Source organism: Polypterus senegalus, chromosome 1 (assembly GCF_016835505.1).
Source record: "Polypterus senegalus isolate Bchr_013 chromosome 1, ASM1683550v1, whole genome shotgun sequence".
In the NCBI taxonomy this organism is placed as follows: Eukaryota; Metazoa; Chordata; class Cladistia; order Polypteriformes; family Polypteridae; genus Polypterus; species Polypterus senegalus.
The window spans coordinates 268,878,111-268,894,242 of NC_053154.1; the positions used below are offsets into that span (position 1 = coordinate 268,878,111).

The following is a 16,132-nucleotide window of genomic DNA, read 5'->3' on the forward strand; positions in this document are numbered from 1 at the left end:
CCTGACAAACAGAACAAAGGACAGAGCACAGAAGTAGAAACGTTCATTGCGGCCTTATCAAAAGTATGCAGAGTTTTCAAAAGTAAGTCGGTGTGAAAAAATAAAAGTGCAAAATAACCAATAACATTTCAGATACAAGTAAACCTGCTACTAAAATGTATGATTTTTTTTAATGGCAACAAACACATCTGTGCGTTGCTATTACTGTTAAGCAAGATGAACCATATATTCAGGCTCAAAAAACTTAAATCACAAAACACAAAAATAAAACACCACCTTTCCATTTTCATTCCACTTAGTCCAATACAAAGTCAGAAGGACTCAGAGGCTGTCTTGCTAGCATCAGTATCAGGCACCAAGCAGGAACCACCTTTGGACAGGCGCCTGTCTATTACAGGACCAACTTATGAATGCATTCAAACTTGACCACATGAGTTTCTTTCATAAATGTAAAAAAGTTGGAGTATTGACGCACTACCACAAAACAAAATAATCCTGGCTAACCCTTCAAGAAAGGGAGTGCGATATTCGCAAAAAAATATATATATTTTGTGATTTTCTGGGAATTTGACAATATTAACTGACGATTTTTTGCATCTTTTAAAAATTTGTTTGTAAAACTCTTTTGATCTAGCTTGGCCTTGTTAATATCCTATTAATTGTAGCTTACTAATAAGATTAATGGAAACAGCAGTTAAGGAAAACAGGTCTTATTTATTTACTTAAAACTGAAGTAAAATAACACAAAACATTAAAACCACCAGTCAAAGTAGTACTGAGACTAAACAGTGCAAGTATGAGTAAGCCATTTCAAAGAGGCCTACAAAATTTACACAACAAACCGCAGCTTTGCAGTAGCCAGGTTTCATCGATGAAATGCAGCTTGGATGTTTGACTGGATTATAAAATGTGTTGTTATGGCAAAATGTGAAACTTGCTGCAGTTTATGGGTCAGAGTTTGGTGACATGAATCATACAATTTAGGCACAGCTGTTTGTCTAAATATTTTCAGCCAGGCAGAGTGCATCTTTGGTCTCAAGTATTCAAAAGTTGTTTGAAATCATCCCTCTCAACCGCTTGAATTGGTACCATAATGTTTGCCATTCAATTGGTGATGACGTTTGTTATGTCATGCCGTCTGTTGCTTTCTTGTCTCACTGCACTTTTTTGAAGAATGATTCCAGTAAAGTTTGCGGGGTGTGTTTTTGTGCCAGTACCTTGGGTGATTTAGACCTGTCATGGACAGCTGACTCCTGAAGCTTTTCGTATTCTTCATATTCTGTCCGGTGGTTAATTCACAGATGGTGAAAAAAGCTAGTTGTCGAGCTGCCTTTAACAGCAACCAATTTCTGACATAGCTTGCAGATTGCCATCTTTTGAGAAACAGTCTTTGCAAAACCAAACTGCCTCCACATGAGTGGGGATGATCCACGTCTTGCAATTAAACGTAATGACATGGAATGTAAAGCTGTTTTATCCCCTTGTGCTGTTTGCTCACTCATTTTCAGGTAGCTATGCTACATTCAAAAATGTAAAAATGTTAAAGATAGCATGTACAGTAAAGTGTGATGTATGGGCTGTAGTTTCAAAGAAAATGCACTTTCTTTCAAATAGTTGTCAGTGAAATAGCTAGTTGACAAACGCAGGAGTAAAAACAAAAACTACATTGAAGTACATTCCTGTCGCTTCTTATTAGAAGTTTTAAAATTCAAGATATCTTGGTAAACATTATATTTAAAGCAACGGGAATGATTACGATCTTAATTTTTAATGATTTATGCCAGGTATGTGAAGATGCAATTAATTCAATGTTTTATGTCTATGTAGGTCATTGGTGCTTAAAAGATAGAATGTGATGTTTCAGACGTGCAGCATTTGTCCTCCCATTTGAATTAAGGATGTCTTTCTTTTTCCTGTTTTTGCCATATCCCCCACCAAACAAACTGGTGTGTAAAAAGCAGCTTGCTTTATGCTGCCGATTTAGACAGTTTATTTATTTATTTTTTTAAAAAAAAAACATTTCCACAAAGCATATGAAAAAAGGAATAAAAGAATAATAATATTCACATTTATATAGTGCTTTTCTCACTACTCAAAACCACTCTCAATGCAAGGAGGACTCGGGATACCAACCCATGATCTCCTTACTGTGAGACAGCAGCGCTACCACAAAGGATTGGACAGGGTGAACTTTATCCAGCTAAAATAAACCTTAAAGCAACATGTAATACAACAGTTCTTATTTTACATGCTTTTGCGCTTACCTTTCATACAGAAAACACCAAGAAGTAAGCCCATGTAACAGAGGGCTACTATTATGACTATTATTTTTTTTGTAGTGACTGTGATCACACTAATATACTAAGACACAAGAGCGTAGATTCAAATTACTTTACAAAAGAAAACCGAAATACAGTCAATCCTCAACATTCATAACTTTAACTTTCATATCTCCAAGCATTTGCACAATTTTATTTGTAACCCCATTTTAACTTTCATATTGGTAGCCTCACACTTTCATGGGTTTCCTGACTATGTGCAGTTGAGAAAAAAAATTAGAGGTGTTACGCATACAAGTTTGGGAAGCAGCTACTATCCTACTGGGCACTTCAATGATCTTGTTTACCCTTCTGTTGTAAAGTGTTCCCTGTGCATTTGCTTTGTCTTGCAATCGTGCCCCCCAAAACACAGTGCAAGTCCACCGAGTACTAAGCCCAAATGTTCAAATTCTGTAATGTGGTTTAGTGAAAAAATAAGGGTGTTTGATAAACTTTGTGCTGGAATGTCTGTAGTCGGTATCAGCTGCAACCAGCTGGCTAGAGACATCAAGGCTCCAATCTCATCATTGATCGCAGCCTCAAAGTTAATCGTAAGTTCACTTCAGCTATGCTCCCATATGCACAGTCCCTTAAAGATCTTCAGGCAGTGCAAATAGTAGACATCACAGATGGATTATTTCAATCAGGTGCGCCCTTCGCAATATCCAACTCCATCCACCAGCCATGAAGGACAGACTGTCAGTGGTGATTGAGAAAAAACAAAAACAGCACCCAGTATTATTTGTTGTTGTGGTTTCCCCCCTCCCCCCCCATTGAGATGTTGGCACAAAAGGTCAGAGAATTCTAGGAAATGACTATCGAGAAAAAATGTTTTACACGTTACCTATTGTATTTAGTGTACATCATTTTATGGGTTATTTCATGGCTACTTTGTTATGAACGTGCATATTAAAAATAATTCAATGCAGAAGAGCATGTTTTGAGCAATCTCTAGCAAAAGATTACAGTTTTTGGTGGTCACAGAAACTTAACTTTGTATTTCCCATTGGTTTTAAAAGCAATGTCTAAAAGAAAGAAAAAAATACAAAAAAAAAAACAGTTTCTTTTACAATGATAAAGTATTGAACAATATAAACGCTCTGCACCACCACCCTACCAATGTGCATGTAAGTGGAAAATTAAGCACAACTGCAGGTAACACAATCAATGCTTATAATGTTTAACCTCAAATTGGCTAAACATTTATATAGAATTTATTCTCATTCCTACTTTAAAAGGGCAAAGAGTTATTTAACAGCATGGCAATGCAACAGTGGTATAAAGTACCAGAGCAGGATACCAAGCAGAGAAACAGAATAGGGAAGAATCAGTGACAGCGCATATTGATTATCACAATTACATTTTTGTGCTCTAATTAGGGCTATCAAAGGCAAAGTAATAGGCCTTTAGCCTTGATTAAAATTCACTGGACATGTCTTATACCAGCACATAGCTATGAGTTGCTGTAGATAAAAGTTTGATAGTCACCTGTTGAATTAACCTCTAAAATCTTTAGCAGGCTGAAATGTTGAGATTATAACTTATGTTCAAGTGTGCATTGATTACTGATGCTCCAACCAATCAGCCATTGGTCTAAATCAAGCTAATGTAAGGCAAACAGGTGACACTTTCCAAAAGGCTCGACTTGATCAAAGGTTCTCCCTAAAACTATCTGGTGACAGCAAAACACTAGGAAGGTCACTAGTTTCAGAAGATTACATCACACAGAATGCTCAATGAATACCCAGCATTCCCAAAAATAAGGAAACAGTACGATGTCAAGCTCTGTAATCAGTGGAGTGTAAGAGTGCTTTTCCGGGGGTATTAAATAAAGTTAATGAGACTGGTAACAACGGCCAATTTAAGTTAATTATAACTACAAGTTTGTAATTAACATAAGCACTTCTATTTGAATGTATCAAGATGATATATATATCACTTAAAATAGTAGAACTTATACACTGTATTAAGATATTAGTATAAAAAAACATTACTAATATTTGTTAGGTTATTAGTTATATATGTGAAAAAGTATATAGTAATAAATACATTTAAAATTGGGCTATTTTGTATACCCAATATAAAAGCCAGTTATAATGATTCTACACAAATGTGATATTACTAATAAGGATATTATTAGCAAGATTAAAACAGAAAAATAAAATTAAAAGATACAAAAAAAAAAAGACTAAAGCTGAAATCAACAGATTAAGTGAGATGAATATGGCAAAAGAGAAAAAGCAGCAAAGAAGCATAGTAAGGTCAAGCAAGAAAATCCTCACATTTACATAAATTGATGTAACATACAGTAATCAAAATCAACTGCATTTCATTTTTCTCCCTTCTTTTTCATTTAGTTTCCAAAATTCTACATTAAAATGCCTCATAACTTGCTTCCCAACACATCTTTGCGTTTTCTTTATACTGTATACTATACTGCAAGAATTTACTTATCCACCACTTCCAACCTCCTTACTTGCCACAAACCCAACTTTTCTCCCATATTCAGGGGTGAAATAAAATGTAGCAGGAGCCAGTAGTGGTTTTGTTACTCTAGCAGCCATGTTTCCCCTTGCACTTTGCAAACAGTTCTGGAAGGGTAAATTAAGTACATACTGATATCTTACATGAATCTAGATTGAAGATAGTCTGGAAACCTTTTCTGCATCCCACATTCCCCCCACTAATGAGAACGCTTAAGCAAGATGATGGCATTATAAACTGTGTACTTTTATTTTTTTATTTATTCATTTTTTTTTTTTACTCCTGTGCCATTCTTTAGGTCTTGCATAGGAGTTTGTATTGGATTGCTCCTTGAAGATTTTCAGGTTCAAGTTGAAGTATAATGCAGAATGGTCAATACATTAACAAAATATTGTTTCAGAAGGATTACAGCTGTCCTTAAGCTCTCTGCGAAACAGCATTGCACTTGAAATAAATCTTTTAAGCCATACTAGTTAACTCGTCTTTGTACAACTTTTGCAAAATCTGCATCAAGAGCTCTATAAGTTGGTAGCACATTGCTAACAATGTACACACACTGACTCCATCTGTAACTTACTAATCCATGCCTACAGGTTCAGGTGCATCGGAGAATCGTGCAAAGACAGTGTGTGGGCAAATATTCACATTGCATTTCTCAGTAGGAACGTTATTTATGTCCAGTCCTATGTGATGGCTGATAGCCTTTAGTTAGGTTTACAAATTTCTTGTATTTTTATTTCATTGCACAACATAAAGAAAAAAACATTTTCATTATGATGTTATGATAAATTCATGTTATTCTACTCTTGCTGTTGCTCTAATTACATTAAAATAAATGTGATAAACTCAAAAAAGATTATACTCCTGGCCATTAAAATGGCAACACTGTCAAAAATGCATGGTCCAAAACATGCAAGATGGATAGGTCAATGTAGAGTGGGAAAACGAAGGCAAATCTGCAAATGATGTATGCCAGTTATACTCCCCCTAAACGACCAAATATCCGAAACATTGTGGATATACTAAAAACTGATTGTGCGTTCAGTGTGTGTGATTGACCTGTACTTCTAATCGTGTATCATAAGTAAATCTACCATTTACGTTTTTTTACTGATATGTCATGCCTTTCATGGTGTTGCAATTTTTTTGACAGCCAGCAGGGTATAACTGAAATTTATTTATTTATATATTGTATATAAAGCAAACAAAACATTTGCTGGGAAATTCAAATCACATCTTCCCATGCAGGCAAGCACACAATTCATAGCAGAGGCAGCCTTTAAAAGTTGATAAAGGATTATTCTGTTGGCAATTACTCCAATACAAAAATAAAGTGGTCATTTCAAGAAAAGAAATCTTCTACTATTAAAGAACAATGGGAAACTCAAGCAATCTGTAAACTCAAGAGGAATAGAAGGCTCACTGAAAATGGAGGAAAACTAAATTTAAAATTCGGCTAGGCAATTCTGAGCATTTGTATAACCAAATACAACACAGCAGTTCAACCTGAGGGGTAGTTCTACTTTTCTTGGATTTTGTTTATAAACTTAGAATATTGTTTTCAATATTGCTCATCTGTTAAACCCAGCTTATATGCCATATGGATCCTGAAAGCTTCAGTGACTAAAACTGAGGCTTTTGTTGAATTTATTTGAAGGAAATATATAAGATGCAATATAATACACACCTCAAAAACAAACCTTGTTGAACCAAGTTCAGTGTGCTCAATACACTCCTTCACTAAAACTAGTTTACCCAAAATTTATAGACTGATCAGCAGTACTAGGGTGTTGTACCGTGTTAGCCATTATGAATGTAGAGAAAAGCCAAGCAAATTGTAGCATATTGTAATCCTTTTAGTTAGCCAATAAAAGGTGTCATTTTGCTTGGCTTTTCTCTAGACTAATCAGCTAAAATATTCACTTGTGTGATCCACTCTCAAGAGACTTTTTCAAAGAAGTTCGACATGGCAATTAAAACTAGAACTGTACTAGAAATAGTTAACTGTTTGTTAGGTCTCTTTAAAGGCTGCAGTAGTTAATCCCATTTCTTGTTCTACAAGAATTGAATGCAGAATATGACACCATAGATAACAGTACTCTAATTAAACAGGCTCACTCTGTGACCAGTCTTTCTGGTGGTGCCCTAAGTTGGTTTCAATCTTGTATAACATAAAGAAAACTATTTGTAAGTTGCCTTAACTGTACATCAGAGTTCCATTATATCATACATGGTGTGCTAAATTAATCAATTCTGGGCCTACTACTATTCTCAAGCTCCCATTAGACCAGATTATTACTGCAACACAAGGTGAACTGCCACATATATGCAGAGGACACACATAAACTGAGAACAGGACTACTGAAGACAGACAGAAAATCTGACCACATTTCAGCAATCTTAGTATCATCATACTATTTGCCTGCATCCTGTAAATTTTAAAATACTTTTATTTGTATATAAAGCTCTGAAAAATCTTGATTTTTGTTATTTTTCAAACTGTTTTCCTACATTCCCAAGTGTAATCTTAGATCCTCTAACTCTGATTTGCTTAAACGTCCAAGAGCAAAGAATAAAAAAAAAAAACCCTGTTAATGCACCCTTATCTTCTTATGAACCAGAAATATGGACTGCTTAACTGATGAAACTACTCAAACTGTGGAAAAAAATATACTAATTTTCTCCATGTTCATTTTCTGTGGAGACGTTCTACACCAGTGCAATGTGATTATAGTTTATTTTGGGTGGGATGAGGCTGTTCCAATTACTGATAAGGCAAGATGTAACAAAGTCAAAGTGAACTTTATTGTCATCTCAACCATATACAAGTATACAGTTAGATGAAATTGCGAAGCTCAGGGTCCACAGTGTAACAACATGAAGTGCAAATAATAAATTAAAAACAGAATTAAAATTTAAAATTAAAAACACAAACAAGACATTGTGCAAAGACAAGACAAAGAAGTAGCAGCAATATTGACGTGTAGTTAGCAATATGAACATTGATGCAATGTATGGTATTTACAATCTATATTCATAAATAAAGTCAATAGATATGTAATATACTGTAAATAATAAATAATAGATATAGATAATACAGAAATTATCAGTGTATGATAAAAGTTATTTAAGACATGCGTAAACAATGACAGGTCAGAATGTTTCACAGCAGAAGGATATCAAGAGTGTCAAAATCCTTAAAGGTCAGTGTGAGATTTTCAGTTCTTTGCAGGAAAGTGGCTTGCATGTATAAAAGTTCTGTTTTTAGAGGTGGTTGAGGCAGTGTGGAAAATCCAAGGGGCAGCATGGCGTTAAGGAGTCTGACAGCTTGGGGGTAAAAACTATCCTGCTGTCTGGCAGATCTGGCTTTGATGCTGCAGTATCTACTGTTGGATGGCAGAAGTGTGAAAACTCCATGTGAGGGGTGCAAGGGGTCCTGCACAATGCTGCAGGCCTTGCGGACACTGAGCTTGTAAAATATGTCCTGTAGTGAAGGGAAAGGCACCCCAATAATGTTCTCTGCTATCTTCACTATCCTTTGCAGGCGCTTGCGGTCAGATATATTGCAGTTGCCATACCAGACAGTGATGCAGCTGGTCAGAACACTCTCAACGGTGCCTCTGTAGAACACGGCGAGGATGGAAGGGGGAACACTTGCTCGCTTCAGCCGCCTCAGGAAGAGTGTAGTCTCTGCTGGGCTTTCTTGATTAGTGATGAGGTGTTATGCGTCCATGTAAGTTCCTCAGTTACGTGCACACCGAGGAACTTGGTACTCCTAACAGTCTCCACATCTAAACTGTGAATGTTGTGTGGGATGTGGGCAGGATGTGATTTTCTGAAGTCCACGATTATCTCTTTTGTCTTGTCGACATTGAGAGATAGATTGTTGCCTTCACACCATGCAGACAGCCATTCCACCTCATCTCTGTATGCTGTTTCATCATCCCTGCTTATCAGTCCCAGTACCATCGTATCATCCGCAAACTTGATGATGTGTTTGGTGTTGAGCGTTGCTGTGCAGTCGTGAGTCAGCAGGGTGAAAAGCAGTGGGCTAAGCATGCAGCCCTGTGGCGCTCCAGTGCTCAGTGTGATGTTGCTGGAAATGCTGCAGCCTATCCGAACTGACTGGGGGCCTCTCTGTCAAGAAGTCCAGGAACCAATTGCAGAGGGTGGTGTTCAGGCCCAACCTGCTCAGTTTTATGACCAGCTTTTGAAGGATGATTGTGTTGAAGGCAGACCTAAAGTCTATGAATAGCATCCTGACATATGTGTCTTTTTTATCCAGATGTGTCAGGGAGAGGTGAAGGGCAAATCTTTTAGGACTAAGTTTTAAAACAATAACAAAGACTTTAGCACGGTTATGTAGGACTGAATGCCCAGGGAGGAGGGGCGGAGTGGTCTTTAAGTATTAGAATCCCTAGAGAAGTACTTTCCTGCATCCCATTAGCTGAAGCTTTGGTTTTTCTCTCATTCTTTGTCATTTCACCACAGCACTGGACTCCCTAGTATTACTTCCTGTAAATCACTTTAAATACACTTTTGTATGAAAATAAAAATAAATGGTTGTTGTGCTAGAAAATATTCTTTCTATGCTCCATCCAAAATCTTGGAAATTTAACAGTGGATTGATAATATTTTCTTTGATAGCCTCCTAACAGACTCTGTGCTGAATTTAAAGTCACTTCATCACATCTGCCTCTATTAGATGACCAGTATCATCCACTAGCAGAAGCGTAGTAATGATATCTTGTTAATTAGAAAAAAATAAAATATCGGTTTCATTTTTTATGGTCAATGTGGGTGCTTATAACCAGGGCTGTGGAGTCTGAGACACTTTTGGTTACCTGGAGTCGGGGTCATGGTCGGCAAAAATGTACCAACTCCGACTCCTAATAAATTGAAATTTTAATGAAAAAAAAAATACAGCAAGTTCAAATGTCCCATTTCACAAACAATAGGCATAATTAAGTACTCCTTTGATGTAAGAATAAAGCCCAGTGCATAGTTGAACTACTACTAGTGTGAAGTTCAGCTGAGCTATTATACAACCTGATATTCACATATTGTAATCTGGATTATGGTACATTACAAACAGTGTTTTCATTTTATTGCAGATGTAATGTGTTTAACAAGTTCATTTGATTAAACAAGTGTAATGGTGTAGGTGTGTGCTATGGCCTGATGTGTGTTCAGGGGTTCTTGTCTTTTGTTTAAACTGGCCAATACGGTAGAAAGTCAGCTTCCTAGTCAGTAGTTCTGTGGTTAAATGACATTTATGTTGCCTTCCTTTAATAAACACGGAAAATACATCAGTATATTAAATACATAGGAGTCGGGGAGTCGAAGTCAGAAGTACCGGAAACTAAGGAGTTGAAGTCGTAGGATTTATCTACTGACTCCACATCTGTGCTTATGACCGACCACGGAATAATATTTGGATTATTTATATGCCCCAGTGGAATTCATACTTGCATGTCTGACCAGCATGCTACATGTTGGCACTGTCCAATACCATGATAACAACAATGTAGTAAAATACTTTAGTCCATTTTTGATAAATGGGACACTGAGTTACAGCATTTTAGACCAAAAAACAATTCTGTTTAATATGGGGAGACTGAACGCAATGCTTTATTTTATTTTATTTTATATTTTTTTGCATTTCAATATAGTGAATAAACCTGGCACATATTAGCATTATTACTCCCAACTGAAATGTGACTACTAATAGACAAAGTACCCTTTTGCCGAAAATCAGCACCGGCTACTGTACTTTGACCATATATATATTTTCCATGTATCAAAGTTTTATACATTCTTCTCCTAACTTTCCTAATTTGAGTAGTTACACTATATTAAGAAAAAAATAAAAAACACAATCACATAAAGCTTTGCTAAAAGAGGAAAAATAGCCACCACTATCGCCAGTTTAACAGCCTCTACCTAAATTCACTTAAATTAAACAACTGCCCAACACAATCACTTGTTTCTTCTACTTCTCTGGTACATTTTCCATTCATGGGTTCCTTCCATTCTATCGCAATTCAACCAGATTTACCTTTTAGCCTTTCACTCCAAATGTCTATGCCATTACTGTCTAGTAGTAAACACTTTATAAATACAGAAATATTTGCCTGCTTTTTGATACATTCAACTAATCCTTCCCTTAAACATCCTTACCACATAAAGAACAAAAGGATAAGAAAAAAATAAATGTTGTAAACAGAAAACTTTGTGTAATTTCATATTTTTTTTCTTGTCAGCTACTTTAATAATTACATTGTAGCCTTTAGTCTCAAGGTAATGTACTGCAGGGTTTTACAATTACAGAAAGGGAAAATATTAATTCTGGCACAGTTAAAGTTAAATTAATTCAAATTATTCTCCAAGGAGGCCATGAAGCCTTGATCTACAGCATGCCTCCTGATGTATTTTTCTTTGTAAAACAAATGTGTCTGAGACACAATCCTCAGTCTAAGGCTAGTAAATCCCAGCAGAATGATCAAGCAGACAAAGTTAATTTGTCCTAATGCTTCAATTACTACCTCATCCACGGATGTCAATACTTCTGCTGGTATTTAACTTAGGATATATTAAAGCAACTAATGTGAGTACTATATTAAAAAACAATCCTGAAAATGTAAAAGATTACTACTAGAAGATGATAAACAGGTAAATATCCATCCTTATATAGCCATCTGTTTGATTACTACAGTATGGAATGAATTTTAACCAGTAATGCACAATGTAGAATTTTGTACAACTGCTTCAGGCAAAGATGAGTATATGTGTTCCTTTACAGGATCACATAAAGCCATAAACAACTGGAATGGATAATGGTATTGCAGTGCAGAATAACAGAAGTGTTTCCTTTCTGCTGGTACAGCACAGTAGACGTCTGAGCTCCCTAAAGAAACACCCTCTCCACCTGTTGTTTAAAATCATTAAAATGGTGTGTAACCTTAGAACTGCAACAGCTGCACCTCTCTTTTGACACATGTATCGCAAACATAGGCACAGGATTGTTAGAAGATATCGAGAAAGAGAGGGTAAAGTTTAAGATATATTTATATGCCAAATACTCCTGGAATCTGCCACTTATTATATAACCTTTATCCTTTGTTGTGTTAAGAGGTACTAGTACAAACAAGACAACGAATGAATAAGAGGTGCGCAAGTACATCAGCAATATGTGCAGCATTTGTAATTAAAGCATATAATCACCTAGTCCCAAAATTCTATTATTCATTTTTGGCAGAGCCTATCCAAACAGCATTGGTTACAAGGCAGGAAACCATCCTTAATGAGGTCACTATGGGTTACACCTTTCTGCACGCCTCACCAAATAAAGTAGCCAATCAATTTAAAATGCACATCGCTGATAGAATAAAACCAGAGCTGCCCAAGGAGGAAAGGAAAAAAAAAATAAAATAAGAAACAGCCAAAACTAGTGCAAAAGGACTATAAGATAAAAACAATAACCTTTAAGCCACTTTGGTGCCCTTAAACAGAAGAATTTACAAATATTTTAAAAATGTTTTACTTAAATAGTTAAGCAATGTGTAACATTTTACTAAATTACATCTATCCACTTAGATTCCTTTATTGCCCCCATCCATTATCTAAAATCATTTAAGCCAACATTAAAGTTTTTGGGGCCTGTAATTCATCCTGGCAGCACAAAACTATAGCACTTGGTGAAAGCCCACACTGAAACATGGAGGATGTAAAGACACTTCACACACAGTAATTGGGACAAGTATTGAACACAGGTCCCTTGAATCATGTAGCAACTGCACTAACAAGTATAACAGCTGGCTGCCCATTTTCAGCTCCCTGTGTGGAGTCTGCATGTTCTCCCCATATCACGTGGGTTTACTAAGGGTGGTCCAGTTCCCTCCAACAGTCCAAAGACATGTAGATTAAGTGACTAGTTGGCCGTAATTTGTATGCGTGTGTTCGACTTGAGGACTAGCACCCTATCCATATACTGTACCTGCATTACGCTCAGTGCTTGCTGGGACAGACATAGCAACCCAACGATCCTGCCCTGGATAACTGGGTTAGGAAAATGAAAGGGGGTGAGGGGACATAACAATAAATCATCCAATACTAAGAATCTAAAAACATACAATGTACCTGCATAGTACTCTGTATATATGCCATGCATACCTGTTTGTAAAACTGATTGTACATTGTATGCACATGCAGAAAAAATTTAACTTCATTCAAAAACCGTCCAAGAGGGAATATGTTGCTTATTCCCAACCCTGGTTGAAACAACCACTGCATATGCAGGTTTTCGAATAACCACTTTGTTATTATTTATGGATGAGGAATCACCTAGAAAATACATGAGAGAAAAATAAAAACTCTACAATGAAAAAAAAAAAAATTAATATGCTCACTTAAGAGACATCTTGATCCAGGTCCAAAATAAAACCAGATACTATTACAAGACTAAGCAAATGTTTGAAACGAACAAAGAAAAAACAGAATTAAAATGTAAGAGCATAAATAACACTTTATTACTATCACGTATTTAAACATTCTAATAATGATTTTTGATATTTATAAAGTCTTGTATTATTGCTATTGTCCTTTTATTAACCTTTTTAAAGGCACAGTCATTGGAGTCGAGCAACTAAGATTTCACTACATATTGTACTGTATGTGTAATTTGTATGTGACAAAATTTAACTTGATTTGAAAATTGAAAAAAGGAATATGGGACACTACAGCATGGGATCAGAAACATTCAAAAGTTTAAAACAGAAGCTAAAACAAGAATTTACTGCATTGTGTGTGTCATTTTGGGAATAGTGAAGTACATTAGAAAACTGATTACATTTTAAGTTCACCAAAATGTAGAAAAATCCACATATGTACATAGTATTTACAATAGATTATCAACTTAAAAGTAAACAAGAAGCTCCTTTACTTTCTACTATGCATCCTTAAATTACACAAAACTTACAGTAAAAGAATAATTTCAGAAATCCGCACCCTGATAAATTCTTAGACTTAAAATGTGTCCAGTTACTTGGAAAGCAGGAAAGTAAGCAGTGAACAAAGCACAGATGCAACAAACAATACATCCTAAATAAAATAAACATTATCAAAACAGCTTAACCCAGTTCAGGGTCCTGAGGTGGAGCCTATCCCCGGTATTGTGTACAAGACAGTAAGCAAGGTGTGCATCTTACACAGAAAAAAAAAACCAAACAATTAAATGTTAATACACATTTGCCTGTATGCAGCACCCTCTTAAGAAATACCGCAGCTGCACTGAAAGATAGGAAGACAGAAAGCAATCCTGGATGGGGCACCAGTACACCACAAGACACAACTGTGCATATACCCCACACATTTCTGGGATATGGAAAGAAAAGTGGAGTACTTGCAGATGGGGTTGTGACAAACACAGCATATAATGAATGAAAATTAAACCACTACTAAACCGTGATCAGGCTAGGAATGAAATCTCATCTCCTGAATTTATGTGTGCTAGCAAGTGCTAATCACTACATCATCACGATATCCTACTAAAGGAAATAAATGCGCAGCTTGATAACCAAATTAATTAATTTTACTGGCTTTTGTTGTTTCACGTTATGTATAAAATCTTTATTATCGTTTGGAGGAACTTGTGGATTATAAATGTAGCAAATGTTGATCTCACACTGTACTTAAAGCAGCACACTGGAAATTGATTGGAAGGAAAATCCGCAGTCACCGAGCTCCCAGGAGGCGTTGATCTAATGACGGATGCTAGCGCTCGTTCTCCACACCTGAGTTTGTCTTAATGAAGGGCCGACGTGTAGTCGCAAGCAGCACTTTCTCTTGGAACAGGCACACCTATACTCTTTGCATCCTAGTATGCAAGGGAAATTAGCAAGTATAGGTTATGCACCCGTAGACGAAATAGCACGAAAACATAAAACTTTTCATAACTTAGAGTAGAGTGTAATTTGTGGGGTTAGCTGCAAACGTTATTTTCATTCAACAAATGGAAAACAAATCTGGGCGTTAGCAGTTTGTCCGCATTAAGTCTTTACACCTCGTATTTTCCATATTTTGTTAAAGCCTGTAGTTGAAATCGAAACGCACGCGCAATTTCATGTTAGCAAGGTGCACCGACGTTGGAAAGAAAAATGTTACAGGTTAAGAAAATAACCTGTCTGAAAACAATTGACATTTCACTGACTTACCACCTCGAAGAATCCGTTTTATGTATTAGACAAGTATTCGTTCTGCAATAACATCAATTTGTAAACATTAAGCTCATCTCCTGGAATTTAACTGTCCAGCTTTAAATGGCACCACACCAGCCTCGAGCCCATTGTCTTGTGAAATATCGTCCGTGCTGAACTCGCGATTGTCAATTATTCTTACCAATCACAAAGCACACTGCCGCACTAGACGCACCAATCGGTGCAATGAGAGGCGGGCCTATAGCTTCAAAGCAGATATCAATTTGTAGAGATCCTGGTAAGTATGTACTGTACAGGACTGTAAAAAAAATCAACAGTTTTGCCTTATTCGAAAAGTTTTATGAATCAAAGGCTACAGTATTATTATATTATACAAACAATATAGTATATTGTATATAAAGTGAAAATTTAGTAAAAACTGTAAAAAAAAATTAGTAATGTTTATATATTACAAGTAATTTAATTTACTTTTAAATATAATAAAGTTGACAATAAGCCAATTTAGAGGAGGTATTTGTATTGGTAAAGCCATAATGTGCCTGTTGTCAAATGTTCCATTCATTGCAAACTTGGATTACTACTTATAATAACTTTCCCAGGAAGCTTAGCAGCAGAGCAGCCAAAGCAGCTTCCTACAAGGAAGTTTTTCTTTGTTTTCAGAGGATGTGGTCACTTTGTCATAATTCCTGAAAGAAAAGAAAAAATAATATCATGTATGTTTCAGCAAAAACGTACTGAATTCATTCAACTGTATTATAATGAGGATTGTGAACATGGAAAATGCTGCTAGTTCATCTGCATATGCATATGAAAAACAACTGGATCTCATAAAAGCCAGTCTTTATTTACTTGTAAGTCAAACTGTTATAATTTATTCATCATATTTTAATAGCTTCTCACATTTTTGTCTTCTCAGCTCTTTTGCCATACCTATCTGGTAAAGCTATTCTAAACAATCAAAATCATTCACAAATAGTAGCATATCATTTTGCTAATGCATACTGTATATGCTTCAATGTAAACAAATATTTTGCAAATTTAATTTTTAATGAAGGAAATGGAATTGAAATATGCAAACAGAAGAACTCTTTGTTTTAAACTTGCACGTCCAGTCTT

The 16,132-nt window shown here is 35.9% G+C and overlaps 1 protein-coding gene across 1 annotated transcript in view; it reads right to left on the bottom strand.

Moving 5' to 3' along the window:
* The window catches only part of rassf4a (Ras association domain family member 4a), a 120,413-nt gene extending 105,251 nt beyond the window's left edge, over positions 1-15,162 (bottom strand). The window contains exon 1 of the mRNA XM_039773745.1: positions 15,014-15,162. The gene's annotated coding sequence lies outside the window, so the exon portion shown is untranslated. The remainder of the gene's footprint in view (positions 1-15,013) is intronic.
* Between the last annotated feature and the right edge of the window lie 970 nt (positions 15,163-16,132).